Consider the following 16,703-nt stretch of genomic DNA (forward strand, 5'->3'; position numbering starts at 1 on the left):
CTCACACGTTTATGCTAACTAACTTACAACTATTGGGCTTTACATGGGTGTATCTGAAATGGAGTAGATCAGGTACAGCTACAGGAAGTTGGAGTAACAATTGGGGAAAAAGTATTTAATTTAGAAATATGATAAATAATAAGTAAAAAGACACCACAAAGACTCCTTTTTCTCTTCATAATATATGTACATGGTTTCCTTTTAACAGCATCATTCCTTTCTTTCCCCTGTTTGTACACGCCTAACCTATCCATAGTGGACATAACATTCTGATTTTAAACACCATATATCACCCTACAACAGAGTCTGCTCATTGTTACAGCATGTGAATAACCTCTACTTCTTACAATAATGCACCAAATACCTTTGCAAAGAGGCGTTAAGGTGTAACACGAACAAGCAGCTAATGAATTATCATAACTAATGTCATAATAACAAAGATCGTTGCAGTGATTACTTATGCACTTGCTGGCTAATGTGCTCTCAGATTTATTACAGCCCAATATGTGCAAACAAACTAACTGTATTCATGAAAATACAAATAATACATTTTGTAGTCACAGATGGAGTTAGAAGACTTCAGTTTTCCCTATATGTTCAGGTGTGCATCTACTGAAAAAATTCTTTCTCAGCTAAAAGAAAGATTTTACCAGTTATTCATATTCATTCACCTCAGCTCTTTTTTTACATACCCGTGTAAAGCCAACACATTAACACCAGTAACTTCAGTGTCTGTCAGTTGCTAGTCTCTATATCACCAAGAGAAATTTTTATGTGGCCTTAAATCCCATTCAATTCCTATCTCCTTAGGAGATACACATGCCTGTTTTGCTTCTCTCTCAAGCTGCAAAGTAACAGATACCTAATTTCACCATCGAGTGTCTGCCGGTTCCAACCCCTTTTACTGACCACAAATTCATTGTCCTGGTTCAGAAAAAGAAAAATTGCTCTCATTGCTTCTACTCCCCTGCTGCAGATAATGGCCAACCCATACCAAAAATAAAAGAATGTCTACACATTTTAGATACTGCAGCTTGTATTGTTGTAGTACTGCAGAGTCAAGATCCCCTTATGCAAAATAACAGCTTTATTTTGTTAAAAGGGCCTAACTTTAAGTGGACCATGGAATATTTATGGCTCTCAGTAGTCCTTTGAAAGAGTTATCTTATGTTTTTATGCCGATCATGGGTCAGAGGTTCAAATCAGCACTTCTTTCTGTCACTCCTTATATGTTTTACTATAATTTACAGCTCAGCAAGAGGACTCATAAAACAAAAGTGTCTATTTTACTTCAGCAACTAATTCTAGCTAATCAAAGCTTTCCAGCAAAACAACCCAGCATGAAACTCTGCGTGGAAAATATGCAGAGAACAAAGCGTTTTGTCAAATAACACATCTCATGATGTAAACACATATGTCTCTTATAGGAAATTTTATCGCTTCCACATTATCGGCACACAAAAGGAGCATTCTTGTCGCAGACCTGGTGCGACTGTGGAGCCATCGTCATTGGAAACAAGAGCCTGATTAGGTTCCCACACAGATATGAATAGATTTTCTTTTTTTAGCGTAATGCTGCCTTTCTTATTTCTTAAACAGACTAGTAATTGTGGCTGTAAAAACAGTGAATTGTGTTTGGACGACATTTGTTTCTTCATATTTTTTTAGCTACCCAATGACACCAATTATCCCATATGGTTGTCCTCTTCTGGAAAGTCTGAGTTAATCCACAGCTGTGAAGATGAAGACGCACCCAGCAGGCTCTAAATCTGGTGGGTCTCTTGTCTGCTAATAAAGTCCACAGTCTGCTGGACAGATGTTAAGAGGATCTGTTAAGTAAGTCAGTGACAAAGTCCCAGACTTCTGCTGGGGAAAACAGTTAGCAAAACCATATCTATTCTTCATAGATTTTCATTTCCTGCCTCATCTGGTGGAGAAGCAAATTTTCATAACTTGATAGAGAAGAGTCCCACAACATATATAATAGGTCCTGCTCAAAATATGAATGGACTAAATGATCGCATTGGCATGTATCCTGAAGAAATGATAGACCTTTTTGTCCTTGACTTATTCTTGCATGCTGTGGTTCCTGCACTATTATTTTGTTTGGTTTTATTCATCACAGTATGGACTTGTATTGGAAGAGCCTGACTAAGTATTGCCAGCTATAAAATATCTGCTTAAATTTTTAATGTAATGGGAAATGTAAACTGAAGATGAAATTACCATTTGACTAATTTTTCTTTAAATGTTATTAACATTGCTTATTTTTAAATAAAGGATTTACAGAGAATACATTCTGGCCTCAAGGCTCATGCTGATGTTCGGGGCTGGGGGGAAACAAAGCAGAATGAGAAGATACCTGCAGCAAGATCCATGTTTAGGTACTCACTCACTCGCTCATTCGTTTTTCCCTTTTCCCACCTGTTTATTATCATGGCCTGAGAGCATAGACATCCAATCCCAAAGTCTCTCTCAAGTTACAGTCATGTTAATTTAGAGAAATGCTAGAGCCCTAAAATATATGCACCCATGCAATAAAGAACTAACTTGCCTTCAGGCACATGTGCATCAAGGTGCTCTGAAGATCATTTCTGTTTCATTTGCAAACTGTATTTCTCATTGTTTCGACCTCATCCTGCTTTGACATAATGAAGTAGAAATGGCCACCAAAACAGCCCACTCCGCTTTGCTGCCTAAATGAAGGCAACTTTCATTTAGGCATTGTTCCTGAGATCATACCCCTTAGAAATCAAATGGCATTGATTTAATTGAATTATGACAATTAAATACAAGCTCTCGGCAACTGCTTGTTGACAGCCTGCTTACTGTAAAGCTGTGGGCAAAGCCATGAAAGAATGCTTAGAGCTCAAATAAATTATCAATCACTGCAAGTAGCTAAGACAATGTATACAATTCGGCACCTGGCAGTTGCCTCTGAAGTGTTGTATTTGTTTCCCCTTAGGAAGTAAAGCCATTGATTTATTAGTTTTACAGCACCTTTACAAGTTTCGAAGACATAATGTCACCTCATCATCCTATAAGGCTGCTGGGAAGTTTTAATGAGATAGATAGCACCAAAATTGTGAAAGAAAAGTTTCCTCTCTGCAAAAAATACGAATTCAAAAATGTATCCTAAAATTTTTATACAATCGAAGTTATGAAATTACGTTAGGTATCTCATATCACCATAGAATATATATAATGTTGGCTCTATTGAAATAAAATACTCAGGTCACAAGTGTCAGAGTCTCGGATATTTAAATGAGACTTCCTATTTCTTCCAAGTTTTGACCGAGTCAAAAATCTAACCCTGTAAAGTGTAGGTACTGGTCCTAAGTCCCCCAGAGAGAAAACTGTATTTTTGCCATGTCAGAAAAAACAACGGGCAGGCCGAAAGCTGACCAGGGGGAACAAAGTAACAGCTACTGGAAAAAAAAAAAATTAAATAAAAACCATAAACTGAAAGTCTTCTGTAGCAAATACAGAGGTCTTGCTTTCTGAAGAGCGATTCCCTTGTGAAGCCACTGACTGAAGGGAGAGGTAAAAATCCTCACTGACTTGGCGGCTGTGTCTCACCTCATTTCACTCTTTTTTTTTTTTTCCCCCCACCTTTCCAAACAGACTGAGTGTTGGTCTGCTGAGAATATGATGCTAAGCCACTTTTCCTGTAGAGTTTTTAAACTGGGCCTCTGAGAAAGGGTTTGATACAATTCAATGACTGAAGTAATACCTTTGTCCATCTGAGCATTAAATGGCCCATTGAAATACAGCTTAGTTAGAAAGAATTTCAGTAAATGGTGCTTTCTAATTTTTTTTTTATTATTATTATTCCTCTCCCAACAGATTACGGCCTGGATCTGAAAATGCAGTTCAATCACTTTTGGTTGCCTCTCAGGTCAGGCCTTTAGCCAGTATTAATTAAATATAACCCCTTTAGAATACTGGAGGTTAAATGAGAGCAACAAACTGGTCATCTTCAAAATATTACCTCACACTCTCCAAAAAGCTGTAACCTATTTGGGAGGGCCATCATTTAAACACATCGGTCTTAACAGTGAAAATTTATTAGGGGTGGGTAATCCATGCTAAAAGCTATTTTGTCCATCAGCTAGTAATCACAAAACATTAAACACCTATTTCCATGCAATATACTGTCTATTGTGTTTAAATAACACACATCGTAAAGGAAAGTGCTGCATCAGACAATTTAGGTTGTAGCAGCACATACAGCACAATTTTCAACTTGATAAAGTGAAACTATAAAGAATCAATGCATAAGTCAGACAGCTTCCATACCTAATATTCTTCCCTGCAGCTATTAGAAGTTCACATTTTTGTCTCCAGCAGGCATGAACATTAGTATACCGTCAATTTCATGTCTTCAGTCACATTTTGTTGTCTGTTCCATAGAATTCGACCAGACCATCAAATTGGAAAGTAGCTGAAATTGTCTTTTTTCATCGTAATGATTTTAAATGAGAAAGGGAGGTTTTCCTGCAAGCTATTTGTTTACTGCTTTGTAAAAAGTTTCCTAAAGTATTCACAACAATTTTACTATTAAATTAGTTGAAAGAAAGCTTTTTAATACACGGCAATTAGTCTTGTCTTTCTGAACATGACTTTACTGTAAATACTCCTCCTTGACTATCCCTTTGTCCCAAGATTCCTTAGAAGAACGCAACCAAGCGATAATTCAGCATTATTGCTGCTTCAGTGCACTAATCGCTTAAAGAGCAGCAAGGACCCTATGTTTACTGCCACAAGGCTCCTACAGCCTCCTGGCCTAAGGCAGGCTTCCCAGCCCAGCAGCATCCAGATGTCAAGAGGAATATCCAGGTCCTGATGCAGCATGCCGCTCCATTCCAGTATGGCCTAAACATCTGTTTCATCTGCTGGCGTACAACCTGCTGAATACACTGAGGCTGCCGCACAAAGTAGGGAATTGAATGAGGGTGGGAGCGAAAGACTGCAGTCTCATAGCTCAGTGTACGTATCACTAAAAAAAGCTCTATGCAGACACAAAAATTAGCATGAAACACTTGGAACCCCAAAACTAAAAATCTAGACAAATAGCAGGAAGGACAATGCAATAATTTAAAAACCCAACCCTTTTTATAAAATATATGCTTAGCATTTTTTCTCCTAATGGAGAAAAAGGCCATAACACCTAGCTTCTCATCTTACTATTTTTACCCTGGTTTAATTCTTTATGGTGTAAGAAAAAGACAAAAGAAAAAAAAACAACACAGAAATATTTAAGACAAATTGCTTGTTGCGGTTGTAACAACTGCTCTTCACAAAAAATGTGTAAAAATGAGGTGAACATAGGCATCTGTTACATATTTATAATTTTCTATAGATAGTAACTCAGGAGTTCTAAAACAATAGGCATCTTTTGTCTAAAAGATAGGAATATGTAAACATTGACGTTTTATCTTGAGGCGTGACAAAAAACGGCAAGCATTTTAGTTGATCTAGATTAAGGTCTGACAAGGAATAAAGGAACGCTAACCGTTCTCATCTCTTCTACTTTGTGTATCTATTCTCTTGTATTTTTGCTAGCAACAGTAATAGAATAGCTGCATGCTACCATGCAAATTCTTTGAGTCATTTACGAAAGCAAGATCAAAGCCCAAACTGAGTGCGCATCTTTTTTCCCTGTATTTTTTCTCAAGTGGAGAACCTAATGAGAGGTAGTTTAACCAGGAGTCTTCCTCTGCAATTGCAGAGCAGGAGCACTCGCACAGCGCAATCTCCTGGTTTAGTCTTCTCTGGCCAGCCTGGGGACATGGCTCACCTCCGTGTGCCAGGAAACAGGAGCACAGAAGGCAGGAGGGACTTAATACTTTTGTGTCCCACCTCCACGTGGGGTGAGCGCCTGTACCCAGAAAAAGGAAGTAGCTCTCAGACCTTCCATTTAAACACACCCTCTGATAACCTGAACAAAATCACCGTTTTCTTTGTGCTGCTCATGAAGTGGATACACTGCTACTGCATTACTACAGTGTCTGAACTAGGTATATCTGAACACAACCATAAAGTATTCCTATTAAAGATAAAATGGGAGCATGAATAAAAATCTGTTATTTTAATAAAATATTGTAAGCATCAAGAACAAAAAAGAATGCCACAATATGTAAAAACTTCAGCAAATGTCTATAGCCATTTCCTCTGCAGCAGGATAGCAGAAATGTCAATAAAATCTTTCTCTTGTGCACAAAGATTTGCATTCCTTCATTTAATGCTGTCAGATTACTGATATGCTACTTTTTGATCACAATTCTCCCGTTACTGTGCCCAGAAAAGAACACAATCGACTTATCTTTGTGATTCTCCCAGATTATACATTGTACTACCCAGCTTGGAAATTGGCAAAAAAATCTTTAACTTTTTTTGTGATTTTGCAAAATAACTGACACACTCCACTGAAAACTAGTATGTATTTGATACAGAATTAAACAGATGGATAAATAAAATATAAGTTCATTTAAGCCTTTGGTAGAAAGCCAGTCACAGCAAAGGACAACTGCATTTGCTTGAAAAAGTAATTTCGAGTTTCCAGTGGATAATGTTACTCGACACAAAACATGAAACGTTGAAGATAAATCTTTCTGTGATTTTCCTATGTTTGCTTCTATGAGAATTTGCTTTTGGCATTTTTATAGCATAAATTCTACCTCATCAAAACTGTGGATGGCACTAAAGTTAACAAAGAAGCTTACCTAGGAAAGCAAGCAAGGACGAGGAAGCATGGATCCAAAGACACCTACAAACAAAGGCTCTAGTATTTTGAACTCCTTCTCCTGTGTCCAAGGAAATTAAATGAGCAGCACTTATTTAAAATAAAAATATAACCAGATCAATCAGCAAAATATGAAAATATAACCAGATGGTTGCATCGGAGTGCAGTTTTTTCATTCACTTTACACTATCATAATATTATCTTCTCTGGTGACATATTCTTCATAGCAAGAATTTAAAATGTTTTCTGATATTCTTTTAGAAGCTCTTCCGAAAATCAGGTTTTTATTCCTTACTGCTATTATAAAGTATCTTTAACAATAAATGTATGAGGACTATATGAAGAGCAGTTCACTCATGAATTTAGACACTTTCACACACTTTATGTGTAGAAATATGTTCTGGACTAAAGCGAGCATAAAAAGGAGCTGCTTAAAGAGAATCCCTGTGATAAGGGAAATAAAATTATATGATTGAAAAGCAATTAATTACAGTAAGTTTGCTGAACGGATGATAGCTATCAAAGCTTATCAAATTTTGCATTTCAGAGTTTTATATATTTATTTTTAAAAAGTGTTAATACATAGATGAGCTTTGTGAGAGAAGTCAGGAGTTTCATTCAGGCTCATGTCAGTGGGATTACAAGCAATTATGAGTAACTGCTTGTTGAGCTGTGTGAAATGAGTTGGTGAATGAGTTTCCTAGTAAGCACATGTCCATGTCACTGGTACGACTGTCAGTAATATAGACAATCTTAGTTGAAGGGGTCTAAAAACTTAATTATTCTCATAATCCTACAGGGGATAAAATCAGTTCAGGACAGAAGATAGTTGTACAATTGCTGCTTCTAGTGTAGATCTCCTACATTTGCCAATCTGGCAGCAGACAGAAAAACAGAAGTGTAAGAAAAAGAAATCAGGACCTGGAAAAAAGAAGTGGCAATAAATCTGCTCTAGAAATATTTCTTAAGATCCGGCATAGGTTGGTGGGTTCATTCACTGACCACCCAGATGGAGAAACTGTCAAATGTAACGATTGCAGCATTTCCCATGTAGAACTGTACAGACACAGAACAAGAAAACTGAATGCTCACCTATCGCTGCTAATCATACTGAGAGGCAAAAGCACTGCAATTAAATTTCTACAGGCTCCCATGACAGAATAATGAGACACCATCCCAATAATAAATGGGAGCAAGGTAGGGAAGAGGAAGAGTCCCATTTAAACTACCTCTCTGAATTACCATGTCTGAATCCCCACTTCGTGAGAAGATGCCAAAGCAGCTCTACATTTAAGAGCTGAATTTTTTGAAAGTGCTGCTTGGGGGTTGAAGCTGTAATGTTTTCCTACTTTTATAAGAGACACAGAGAGTCTATATGGTAGCTCGCAGCCATTCTATTATTTTCACTAGCGAAAATGGACGAAAGACAGGGCTATAATAAATATATACTGGCTCTACTGATCAGGAGAAGCTTTATCAGTCAGCTGGGGCACATCTGGGAAAAAAGTCACTCAGGTGCATCTCTAGCATCCCATTCAATTAACATACCATTAAAAATGGTTTGTCCCTGTTCAGCCTGCTGCGTTACCTGATAAGTCAACATATTTAAAATGTATATTTAAATGCAGAAAACAGTGAAATGTTTTCTTTGTGAAGCAGAAAACAAGCCTAGTTTACAGGTATTTTAAAGCATTAGAAATAATTGTGCTTTACAGGCTGCTTAGCAGATCTCTCACACTGATCTTTTACTATATATTTAGAAACTTTCATGCACCTTCAAGGAAAATTAAATAGTTTCCTTAAAGGAAGTGCACACAAAATTATGTAAAACATATTCAAATGGACTTATAAAAATTACATCTAAAAAAAAAAAATCACATTTGCACCTCAAAACCAGGTAACTGGGAACATACTATTACAAATTCATTGTAAGCTGATGTATTTTACACAAGCAAATGTGAATTTGCGTAAGCCTGTTGTCCTTTCTGAACTGCAGTGGGTGTGATGATATTCCAGCAATAGTGCTGGGACCAGATTAAAATGGTTATGAGGCCTCCTATTAGCCCTTCCCCAGGTGTTGAAGACCGCAGCAGAAGAGATGGCCTGTACTGGATGAATTACTATGTGTAGCTTACAGATGTATTATTTAATAAAGCTGTAGACTAGTTAAATCTGGTGACTTGTTCTCTTTCAAGTATGTAGGACAAATGATGCCACTTTTCTGAAAGGACTTTACCTCTTTTACTTCTCACTTCACTTCCAAAAATGCCAGTGGACATGACAAGGCACTCTCACTATTCCTGCATCTGAAATACGTCTTCATTTGTTTTCATACTTAGCTATTTACTGTAATTCATTTACAACACCAAAATATGTCCTCCATTGTGTTGACTCCAATAGATTTTGTGAATGATTCCTTTAAGTTTTGAATAATCCTTTAATACTGACATTTAAGCATGATGTGTTTTTCTTCCTGTATTCCTTAGGATGCTCCTCCCTCCAGCCTCCTTTTTTCAGGACTGATATGCAAGCCTTCTGCTGTGCCCCACAGCCATATGTAGCCTTCAGGCTGAATCTTATGAACAGACAGATGATTCCAATACTTTCTATGAGTTAGGATACTTTTCTAGTTTCTCAATCACATGGATTCTAAAAACATCACAGACCAAAAGCACATCTTAGCCAAGCAGGGTGTTGGAGCAATGCCATTCCTATCTCGTCATCTAAAAAGACTACTCAGTGTCAGCAATATCTACACACTGCTTTGATGAGTTCTATCTCATCTTCAATAAATTTCCCTTTCTTTCTGAATTGGGTCAGTGGGAAAGAATACTCTCTTATAATCAAAGACCCTCCAAAACAAGGCAAGTGATGATGTCTTTCCAGTCCACACATCTTTAAGAGAATTCTTCTGCTTCCTTTGAGCATGCGTGCGTGTGTCTACGTCTACACTTAGAAGCTCTCCTCTAACCATCCTTATTCTTAGAACTTTTACTTCAGATGAAAGGTGAGTTATTAAGTTTTCTTCTTCTGTAGCAATTAGTCAGGAAAGAACGAGATACAGAAGTGTATTATTTTCCTTTGTGTATAGACCTGCCTTAAAAAGCATTTTTGTCTTTATTCCGATTGCTGCTAAATTCCTAAACATCCAAATATGTTAACACCTTAACACCTTCCTGTAAACAGGAAAACATTCCTTCGTGTTTGTAATTTGTAGCCAAATTAAGCAGCTTGCTCTACGGTTATCAGAAGTATAACAAAATTCCAGAAACATGTTCACTTGCAGCTAATTCCTGTAAGGCATATACCATATACATTTCTGGAAAGCTTGAAGGAATCCAACTGCCAGCTCAGAGTTTGCCTCACAGTCAGCCTATTCCCCAAAGGGATGCCACAGTTTTAAAAGAGCTTTAAAAAACGTGCTCATCCCCTGATGGCACTCTGTGGTACTGGTGCCTCTGGTGCTCTGTCAGTAAATGCAGCAGTAACTTATTTGCTTCTTACTGGCTTCTGAGTGAATACATACTCCAGGGAGTGAGCTTTGCAAAGCACAATTATTTTAAAATAGAGCCTGGGCTTTCAGTGAGGGGCAGCCAATGGTTACGGCAGTGAGAACGTCTTGTTGACGCTGGGGGCTCAGCCTCCTCCAGTCACTTGGGCTCAAGCTTCTGCCTTGATACAGACTGAAAAGACAAAGGAAACCCCCTGCAATTCAGGCTATAAGGATTACATCCTATCAAACATACAAGTTTCCCGATAAGTGAGTTTATGTCTGTGCCATTTATGATCTCAATCATAAATTCTCCCTGGAACAGAGCATATGGGCCTGGAAGGCAGCTGTTACGCCTGGTAAAATCTAAAGGTGCAAAAGGCAGGAATCACGCCAGGAGCCTGATCCCTAGCTGCCAGATTGAAAAGTCTTCCCTCTTGGGAAAGGAGAGCTGGCACAGGACAGGAGCACTTCCCAAGGCAGAGGAATGGTCCCCACAACTGAAGGGAACAGAAAGAGAGAGCTATGCCAGACTGTGTAACAGTCTGGTGGCTAGTGTCCTTCCTGCGTTGTGGGGAAACACAAGCCCAGGACTGGATTTAGGCTTGCCACATCCAAGGAAAGTACTAGAACTGCTACAAACTATAGAAACAGTCTCTACCTTAAACACTTCTATAAATTTTTTATTAAATAATGTGACACTGTTCCATTAAGCAAGAATGAGAGTAACAAAGACATGCTGTTTAAAGCAGTCATTGGAGATGGAGGGCATTAAATGGGTGAGAAAAGGATCTTGCAGTTGCAATGCTGCTGCACCACACTGATTATTCTAGCTGATAGTTTTGTTTGTTTGTCTGTCCATTTTTATTAACTTGAAGAGAATAGGGAGACTTCGTCTCATTTTGACCAGGGATGCCATTACTGGGGGAGCTAGGAAAATCCTCCTGGCCAAAATTTCAGCAGAATTGATATTTTACTGCAAAAGTCTCAATTTTGATGGGCTGTCTTTTCCTGATGAAAATCACTTTGCCAGATAATTCAGGGCTGAAGTTGAGAAGGAGTAGGAGAAGATGGAGTATTAAGAAATTCTGCAAAGAAAGGGGGTCATATGGTAAAATACTGGCTCAATGACATCATTTTCATTGATACTGCCACTGATATAATTCAATTTGATAACACAGATATTACATACAGAGACATAAACATTCAAGTAGGGAAAGGCACAAGTATAACTATTTCATTGATTTTAATTAAATTTTCCTAAGTATTGCAAGGTTGGCATATTTTTAATTTTATTTTCATTAAAGGGCTTGCTTGGTCTCTCAGAGCCCTAATAAAATCTTCTTTCAACCTCTTTCCTTCTTCTGCTACAACCTAAATTTCTACGTAAGAAAAGGACCAAAATATTTAATTTACTACTTCCATATACTGAAATTTGCACGCACCATTCCCTTAATTTAGGCCACTATTCACTGTATCATAATAAGGAACATTCTGTTAAAATATGCCCACCTAGAGCTCAGTAGTCTTTGAATGCTACATAAAATCATTCTATAAGGCTAATGAAGACAGAAACTCTGCCTGTAACAATATTAAGTTTGTTTTCTCTAGTGATTCGAAGAAGTGAGCAATCTGTCAGTAATACATTGAGGGAAATTACTTGTCTTGTAGGAATTCCTGCTGACAGTCACTCACTCACAGTGCTGACCCAAACATCTACCCGCTGACAAACAAATTACAGTGTCTAACTTTGAAAAGGTAACTAGCTGGTTTTAATTGTGATGGGTCTCACCAAATCTCTTTTACATTTACCCGATCCCCATTCTTCGTTATGTTTTAAAAAAAAAAAAAAAAAAAAAAAAAAAAGGAAAACCCCGTGGTCTTTGCATTTGAAAAAATTATTATTGCCTACATCCGAGAGTGTTATGTCAGATAAAACTGTTAAACTGTGTCTAACCAACATTAAGACTGGCAGCCCTGCCAGTGACTGACTGGGTGAGTGAACACATTACTGAGACAGCATTGTAGAAATTAATTTTCTTCAATAAAGTGATTTTTAAGGCTCATATATTTCACAATCTAAACATATGTCACTGTTTCATAAACAAAATAAATGGATTAAAATAATACATTACCAATATGCTGACACATGGAGATATTTTAATTAGAAATACTTAAGCTGTGTGATATTTAACTGCTATATTTGTTGAAGACGAGCATGCATCATTTAATAAGACATAAGGCAGGTACATCACTTTGCATGATGTGGTACCAGAGTGGGACCAAATCACCTCCAGTGTGAGCTATCACTATCAGATCACATTAGCCCCACTAAAAAATTGCTTTAAGGTTACATATAGAGGAGACTCCGTAAGAGCAGCAGTCCACTAAAACAACTTTTTCATTGAAATAATAAGTCACCGAGATTCCAGTTCCCGAGAATAATATTTCTTCATAAAAGGCCATATTTAACATCTTAGCTATTTAAAGGCCATATTTACATGACTGTCGCATTACATTGGCCTCTTTCCTGCACATTCTTCTTGACTTACTTTAAGGACCAGCACTAAAATAGCTGAGGAAAGCAAATGTCAACTATGTCCTGAAATTTATATGTGTGAGAGAATTGGAATAAGTAGAAATGTAATATATTGTTTACTGTACCAAATGCCCTCTGTTCTCCAAAGGTCAAAAGCATTGTAACCTTAGAGTTACAGTTTCTGATTGTTCCCAGGGTTAAATACATTATCAAAATTAATGGTTCAAACCCCTCAACCTTCAGATATATGAGTATTCATGCCTCCATCTGCTGAACTGTTCAACTAAAAATAGCATTCTTTGGCCTTCCCTCTACTAATATTGTGCCCCTGAGGCAGGCTATGCAATGCTTCAGCAGCGCACTGGATACGCACCCAGCGGTATAAAGAAAGGTCATTTACTTTGTCCGCAATTAGAAGAGAGTGTGGAGGAATAAGATGAGATGGGAAGGGAGGAGAGAAATGTACAAATATGTGTTTAGTTAAAATTTAAATTTTTTAAATGGATTATAAAAACTTCAGGCTTCAAGAACACAGCTGCAACTATAGTTTAGACTTGCCAAGGTTCATTAGTGTTATAAGCGATAAATTTTGAAGGACAAATTACACAAATAGTTTGGGGAAAGAGTTATGAACGAAAGCTTTTTTGTTTTGCTTTTTTTTTTCCTAGGGCTCACTTTGTTTAGGAATAACTCCAGCTCGCATCATTGTAGTGCTTCCATTTCTATCAACAGTTTATCAGTTGTGGTTGAGACAGTTGTGACATTTCCTTATTTACCTCATCGGCTGCTTTGTAGAAATATCTAAGAATGAAGGCAGATGTTTTTAAACAATAAAGAGCATATAGTAACATTCCTTGTTTGAAAGTAAGGACATAAAGGTGCCACCTCTGCCACCACTGAGACTTCCCAGTAACTAAGTTACTGCTACCAGCACCATGAAAGCTGGGAAAACCCATTTCATGATCAAGTTCACTCATTTAGCAAGACTACTGGGCACACAGATCTAGAATCAGTTAATATCAGTGCAATCATTTGACCACTAGGGAAAAATTCAGAGAAATGGGAAAGGGGAGAAAACTCCAAAGAAGGTGGGCATAAAAAAAAGGAGCAAAGGGAAAATTATTGACAGGTTTTACTGCTCACACTGATTAATTAAAGCAACACACTTTTGTTACACACATGCATCAGAACTGGTTCACACGCCACTATGTACACCTGCTACAGGTGTATTTGGTAATATATCTGTAAACTATTTAGCAGAAGGTTGATTTGATGGGATTCACTCAACAGTTGTTTGAAGCTGGAGGGGTGAACAGAAATAGCTTGGTCCTTCTTCTTAGACCATACCTAGCGAACTGTTCCCTCATCAGCAAGATCCTCCCTTACACCGAGAGTCCTAACAAGGCTTGGTCCTATCGCACATATTATTTAAATCTTGGCCAAATTGTTGAGGAAACTGGTAAGATGGAGCTGAGCTGCCAATGGGAAGTGTGGAACACAGGGTTTTAAGTCTTTTTGTCAACACCATCATCATGCCACCCTCAAGAGATCAGTATACAGATAAAAAGAAGCTATCTGATGTCAATCCAAAGCAGAGGAAGCTAACACCTCAGGGAACATGGACTGGCATAAAAATGTGTGGTAATTACTACTTTCTTTCAGGGTACTCAAAACTACAACTGAATATTAATGATATTTTACCACTAGCTGATCAATATGATCAATGTAGATGGGTCAAACAGGTCTATTGCTGAAGGAGGAATAAATTTTTTATTTATTTTTTTTTTAATGTAAGGCCCATGAGGGTGAAACTAGTTACTTGAGAAATTCGTAGTTATGATTTTTAAAGTTTTTTACTCACAGAAATTCATAATCCACTGGTGAACACAGACATACAATTCAGAGAAAATACATCATCTTAATAGCAATCTGCTAAATAGCTTGAATAAAGTGGTCAAATCATTAATTACCAATTGCACACTGAAGAAACATCCTCTGTGGAATAATTGCTATCGTTATATGATGTACCTGGGAGTAAATTGTTTTCTGCGCTATTAAATTCAGAGCTTCCATAGAAGTTGCCCTAACACACAGAAAGATGAGAACACAAAATTGCTGCTAGTTCCTACCTGAAGCATGATCATCCCAAAAAAACAAGTGAAAGAAGAGGAGAGATTACAAGCCTGAAGCTGACAGACTTTCCACTGCAGCTGGATATGGATTATGAATATAATTTTGGAACTAATAATAATGCCCAGGTAAAGTTGAAATTTTAGAGCTACCACAAAGCTCTTTTAATTGAAATAGTTTTCCTCTCCAAGTTCCCTAAACATAGATATCACACACACGCTCACATGTAGAAACAAAACCAAACCTGCAAATGAATTACCTATTTCTCCCACTGGCTGAAAGGAACACAGATTAGTTTTGTGATCAGTATTTTTAAGCACTTGGGAAATATTCAGATACCATGGTCACAGCATTCATGTAAATAAATAAGTGGGTGGGGTACATGGAAGAAAAGAAACTGTACAGAGAAAGAAGGGGGAAGGGAAGCAAAGATGGAAAAATGAGCTGAAATTCTACACCCCTATCAGTCTTCATGACGCATCAGGTATAACAACAAATTCCCGCCAACAAACACACCCAAATAAGTATTCATTTAGGAAACATTTAGGGAATTTACACTAAGAGAATATTAATAGTAGGAGTAAATAAAATTTAGTTCAGCCAATTTCACAATCAGATGAGCAGGTATCACCTGAAGGTTAAGTACTCTATTACTTAAGCTCTTATGACCATGAAACATTAAAGGTTTTGAAATCCCATAAAGGTGAAATTCAAATAAAATAGAGGGGTGGGAACAAACAAAAAAAACCTCCTTTGCAAGAAATATATCTGAAGGGAAATTCTGCCCCCTCAAGCACTCAAATGTTTCTGAATTTATTAGCACCAATTTCTTTGCTGGTTGTTTTCTTTTCTCTCTAATTGTGCTCGTCATGTTTAACAGCTTAACCTATTATTTCTGCAAATTGATGAAATTGCACTATTGCTTGTATTCTGATCAAGGCTGATGTGCAAATAAATCTGTGGGTCAAGCTACAAACGGATCTTGTCAAAGAAAAGAATCGGGAATGTCTGTGATTTAGATCCTGTTTCTTTTGCAGTTGAATAGTTTTTATCCTTTCCTGCCTTACAGTCTTGTGTAGGCTCACTATTTGTTGTATTGCATTTCAAAAGCAGCAAAAAGTCTCTGTATTCAGAAAACTGATTTCTGAAGTGTTTTCTTAACTAAAGCTAATGATACTTTTGCTTCAATAAGTATTCAAATACAGATTTTTAAAGGATACCTGCTATTTTTCCTTTTGAAAAACTCCCCTTTGGTTTGAAGCCTGTCCAAGGTACAATCTTAACATAATACTATCATGACCTGAAAGTATTTTTGGGACATCTTTCCCTGCAGTGTCCAGGTGTTCTCTTTTCAAGTGTTGATTGTAGGTTAGGTCAGACATAAACTCAAGGGGTCTTTTTTGCCAGTTCTGGACCATCAGTAAACAGTGAGTTCTGGTCCCATTCTCACTTATCCTAAGTTAACTTGGCAAGAAGAATATCGGCATTGGGTAAAGACAAGAGGATTTTTAATTTGCCTCAATCCCTCCGGAAAATTATATCATTGCAGAAGGGTAAGCAAAGTAGATATTTGGATATTAATATGGCAGTACGTTGCTGCTCTAGGCACAATTTATTCTTACTTCACATCTGAACCCAGCTCTAACCTAACTCAAACAGGGGTTTCAAAGGTTTACTTGCAAATAGTTACATGCATCTTTAATGGCCTTTCCTCTCATGTTCACTGTCACTTCCTTTCCACACATTTTAACTCTGAAAGCTTTTGACTGTTTCTTCATTATTTATGACATTGTTGTGTC

General features: G+C 37.4%; 1 protein-coding gene across 11 annotated transcripts in view; it reads right to left on the reverse strand.

Annotated features, from left to right (window-relative positions):
• The window catches only part of SOX6 (SRY-box transcription factor 6), a 381,266-nt gene that overhangs the window by 76,558 nt on the left and 288,005 nt on the right, over nt 1-16,703 (reverse strand). The gene's annotated exons all lie outside the window — the stretch shown is intronic.

This window comes from Chroicocephalus ridibundus, chromosome 4 (genome assembly GCF_963924245.1).
Source record: "Chroicocephalus ridibundus chromosome 4, bChrRid1.1, whole genome shotgun sequence".
Lineage (NCBI taxonomy): Eukaryota > Metazoa > Chordata > Aves > Charadriiformes > Laridae > Chroicocephalus > Chroicocephalus ridibundus.